This window comes from Vigna radiata, chromosome 6 (genome assembly GCF_000741045.1).
Source record: "Vigna radiata var. radiata cultivar VC1973A chromosome 6, Vradiata_ver6, whole genome shotgun sequence".
In the NCBI taxonomy this organism is placed as follows: domain Eukaryota; kingdom Viridiplantae; phylum Streptophyta; class Magnoliopsida; order Fabales; family Fabaceae; genus Vigna; species Vigna radiata.
In genome coordinates this window covers 27,223,740-27,229,182 of record NC_028356.1, presented here as the reverse complement: position 1 = coordinate 27,229,182, position 5,443 = coordinate 27,223,740, and the positions used below count along the sequence as shown (strand labels likewise).

General features: G+C 33.4%; 1 pseudogene; it reads left to right on the top strand.

Moving 5' to 3' along the window:
* Nucleotides 1-634: 634 nt before the first annotated feature.
* LOC106763642 lies at nt 635-1,916 on the top strand (annotated as a pseudogene).
* Nucleotides 1,917-5,443: the final 3,527 nt, after the last annotated feature.

The window sequence follows — 5,443 nt, the reverse complement described above, 5'->3', positions numbered from 1 at the left end:
CTAATCACAAAATTATTTTTATACAAAAATAAATTTGAAATGGGTNAATTAATTNTTTTCCAATATTTTTTTAACCTTATAAAGTTATTTTTATTAATTTAAAATATATTTTTATAAATTAAGATGATTTAAATTAAAAATAAAATGAAAAAAGTGAAGTTGTGGGGGTGCACGACTTTTCATTCATATAAAATTGCAAAAAATTATGTTTACAATCAAAATGATCATATATAATTTATACAAGTTCTAAATCATTTTTTCTGACTTTGTTTACTAATATCAATAAATTATTTGGTTAAATGATATATGATAAATTATATATTACATTACTTGTACACATCAACAAACAGAACCTTGCTCATATCAAATTCATTCTGTGTAGAAATGAAATATCACTGCCAAACATACGCATGCCTGCAACCATGCATGCAAAGCTAAACATAGCTCATGGTTCCAAGGAAAACTAGTACTTGCCTATTTGCAATGCTAATATATTTCATCTTCAGACCATTCGTTCTTCAATACTTTGTCATTCCATCTTGACTACGTTGCCTTCATTTTTCAAACCAATCCATCTTTCATTTTTCAACATATTTCATTGCCATTCCATCTTCTCCTTAAACACCATTACGTAATGGCATCGTCAAACTTCAAAGCATCTTCGTCATCAGAAAACATTGATGAAGAACAACCTTTGATACCAGATAATGTTGATGATTTCAGCACAGATGATGAAATGGATAATTTACTTCGCGATGAACACGGTCATGACGATGAAATGACACCGTCATCTCAACAAGTGATTCCAGAACTGCATGAGCGTATGCAATTCGAATCAAAGGAACAAACCGTTGCTGCTATCAAACAATATCACATCACCAACGGTTACAAATACAGCGTTGTTGAATCGAAGCCTAACATCTATGTTATTCGATGTCTAGAATACCACAACGGCTGTCAATGGCGATTGAGGGCAGCCTATAGCAAAGTCCGTAAATATTGGGAAATCAAAAATATTGATGGCCAACATACCTGTTTCTCAAACATACTATCTCAAGATCATTCAAATCTTGATAGTACTCACATTGCCTCAATTGTATCAAATTCTGTCCGCACAAACCCCTCCATTCGCATAAAAAGTTTGATTGCAGATATTAAAGCTCGATTCGGATATTCCGTGTCATACAGAAAAGCTTGGATCGCAAAGCAAAAGGCTCTTGCTATGGAGTTTGGTGATTGGGAAGAGTCTTATAACCATCTACCCAGGTGGTTGCATGCGGTGAAGGAAGCAAACCCTGGTACAATATTACAGTGCACCGGTTCTCCAGTGGACATTGATGGACAAACATAACGATAATTGCTATATTATGGAAAGAGTTTTTTGGTCTTTCGGTCCTTGCATCCAAGGTTTCAAATATTGTAAACCCATCCTCCAAGTCGATGGGACGTTTCTAACAGGCAAATATCATGCAACGTTGCTCACCGCCATGAGTCAGGATGGCAATAGAAATCTTTTTCCTGTGGCATTTGCAATTGTTGAAGGTGAGACAAAGGAGGCCATGATATGGTTCTTTCAACTAATTCGAGAACATCTTTGCCCTCAACCAAATATTTGCATCATCACTGACAGAGGAAAGGGTATCTTATCCGCCTTAAGATCAGAAGAAGTTGGTTGGGAGGAAGATGGTTTGAACTCTGTTTATTGCATACGTCATTTAGCCTCCAACTTCAACAACAAATTCAAAAATAACGACCTCAAAAAGCAATTCATCAATTTAGGTACTACTAAATTTTTTTCCTACAAATTTACTGTTTATATCCAGTTAACATAACTGTACAAAATTACTACATCCTTACAGCTTATGAGGTCAAGCAACCTACTNTTACGGCAAAGCTTACTGCACTAAGACACCATTACCCACAACAAGTTGCTTGGATAGATAAAATTCCGTTAAATAAATGGTCTCAGGCTTTTGATGGAGGGAGAAGATATGNACATATGACCACTAATCTTGCTGAGTGCATGAACTCAGTTTTAAAGGGAGCACGTTCATTACCAATTTGTGCACTCATCAAAACAACATTTGAGAGGACACAATCGTGGTTTCTTGAACGAGGACTAAAAGCACAGTACATGCTACAAGCAGGCCACCAATTTCCTGAAGAAATCGCTGACATTATTAGGAAAAATCAACAACAATCAGCATATTGTCATGTTCATCGCTACAACCGTGAAAATTCAGAATTTGATGTTCAAGAAATATCAACACCTCACCAATATCGCCCACATCCAATTTCCTATAAGGTCAGACTAAATGAATGGTGGTGTGATTGTGGTCACTTCCAAGCTACTCGTCTCCCATGTCATCATGTCATTGCAGTTTGTGCAAGTTCGCATATACCACTAACCCAAGTAATCGATCCAGTGTATGGCCTTAATAACATTTACAAGGCATACGAAGTACAATTTCACCCAATCCAAAATGAAGATTATTGGTCTACGTATACAGGTCCAAACTTCATACCAGATCCTCATACGCGGCGCAAGGCATCCGGAAGACCGTCTACAAAAAGGATTCCTAATGAGATGGATGAATCCACTCCGGATCAGCCCAAAAAATGCTCTTACTGTCGCAACCAAGGTCATCATAGGGGAAATTGTCCGTTTCGTCACTAGTTAATTTTGTAATCCAATCAATAATAAATCTACTACTTTTAATATTTCATATCAAATTGTCTTACATTTTAATTTCCTTCTTTTATTAATTAAATTGTAAAGACCACAATATCTTATTTGTCTAACACAAAAAACATAATCAAAACTTCAATAATACCTCATAAAAATGATTTTCAACAATCAAATAACTCTGGTAATCGATTACAAGGGGTCTGTAATTGATTACCAGGGCCATTTTTCAATATTACACACCCTGGTAAGCGATTACAGGGGTTGTTACCACTTAAAAAACACCTGGTAATCGATTACAAGGGGTCTGTAATCGATTACCAGGCCCATTTTTGCCTATAATGCTGAAGTCGTGCAGGGGGGCACGATTTTAACAAGCTATAATCGATTACAGCTCCTGGTAATCGATTACAGAGCCCAGAAATCGTTTTAGGGGTGCACGACTTCACCACTGTTCATGTGAACAATGTGAAGTCATGCAGGGGGGCACGACTTCTTCTTATGAAGTCGTTCTGCCCCAGACGACTTCCCCTTTTGCCCATTTTGGTAATATATGAAGCAAATTTGTCTATGGGGGTCAAAAAGCCCAAAGGAGAAGAGGAGAAGCACTCAGAGAAGAGAGAAGAAAAGGGGGGTGTAGGATTTGAAAATATCAATAAAGAGAAAGGAATGGATGATCTCTTTTAATTATTTAAAGACAAAAAAGTAACATTTAATGATTAACAATTTAATGAGACAAAAGGTTAATTTAATGAAAAAAATAGGGTCTGACAGATTAATAAAGGGACTAAAAACTATTTCTTAGGTTAAATGAAACACTAAAAGCATAAACCCAACATTATTTATGAAATTACTTTAGGCAAGGCGTGATTAATCACGTAATGGTGATATTTAATAGTAAGATGTAAAGTGTTGATGAAAAAAAAAGTTTAAAATTTCAGATGGTTAAACTTTTTTTTCTTAGCGTTAAAAGTATCGAAGAAAATATACCTAATAAAACTTTATTAAACTTAATTTAGATTATTACTCTTGCATAAAGAATATGAATACAATATAATTCAATTTAACAGACTTTTAGAATTTTCTTTTTACATTAGTAATAATGTAATAAGTTTATGAATTCTATCAAGCTTGAGAATATTTGTTTTTCATTTGAGCTTTTTTTCTTTTCAGATAGTTGTTTTTGTTTGTGTGTTTATTTTCTTGTTCTTCTCTTTAAAAATCATCCATTTATAGGTTTCAAGAAAATATCTATTGGATAGTACTTGTTTCGATCTTCAGATCGTCTTAGTCTTATCGTAATAGTAGACATACGTTAAAGTCAACTTATTATGAAAGTAAATATGTTTTTCTGCCTTAGGTTATACGAACTTTTTGGCACAAGTTTTGATGGAAAGAACATTTTGTGATTTTCGTTTTTGCCTCTAACGTTCACTTCTGATTGATTTGCATATAGTAAAATAGATAGATGTTTGACATAGATAATCTGCACATAGAAGAGTATATACATATAGAAGAGTAGATATACATACATACATATATGTCTTTTTTTTTTTACACATACCAATACTGGACAAACTCCATTATAAATTAAAAAGAAAATAATGTCTATCATAAGGTTTAAATCAATAACAATTGTTAATTAATGTTACTATGGTTTTTCTTAATTAAGAAGACGAATTAGGCATTGCATTATAAATTAATATTATATATGGTAGAACATATTACAATATTTCACATAAATAACTCTGATTCAAGACTAACGGAATCAGAAAAGGATGCTCCAATGGGTTGAAGAGGAGGGTTTTCAAGAGAAAGACAATCATTCCAAACACTATCACTTCTACAAAGGATCTGATTCTTCTTTGTCTTATAATCTGGCCTTTGCAAAATGAATTTTGTCATATCATCGTGGCAGCGTTTTCCTACATCATTCACAAGCTTCTCACAGCAATCACAAGTAACGGTTTCGTTGCCAAAAAATATAGCTGAGAAAATATTCGAACCACAATTTGGGTATAACTTAGCAGCACAATGTTCTAAATATTGTTCGTATGATGACAATGGCCTTTCTGCATCATTTTCTTCATCAGAAATTCTAGCTGATGCTTCCGGAATCTCCCTTGAAACTCCTGTTTTCACCATTAAACCCAGGCTAACTGTAACTACCATTATCACACAAAAATTCTGGAATGTAGTCATTGTTTCAAAGGCCAAGCTTTTCACATGAATTGGAAAATTTGATGATGGCTTTGAAATGGTTTAGAACATTGTATTTATAGCAGAATTTTCGTAACTTATTTACTGTAGTCAGTTCTGATAATCTTTAGAAATTAATTTGGATTATAAGTTTGATACAACGTATGATTATAACTTAATTCATGAATCAACCGTTTTTCCTATTCGTTATGTTTGCATGCAAATTAATTGTTTCAAACATAAATTAGTAACACATCTTCACAAATCATATAACATCTTTTACAATAATCTAATTTAGAAAAATTATATAAAACATATATTTTACAAAAACTCCGAAGTTTATTTCAATTTTTTTTTCCCTAAGGAGAAATTAGTTAAATGCCTGATAAGTTGACTTCAAACACCATCCTGGTGCAATCATATCTATATGAATTAACTCTACTAGGATTAATTCTATGTTTTATAGAGATGAGACACATAAAAAGGGACGGAAAAGAAAAGAAGAGAAAGGGACACTAAATGAATGAAAAAAGAGTTTTTTTTTTCTTTCTTTTTTCC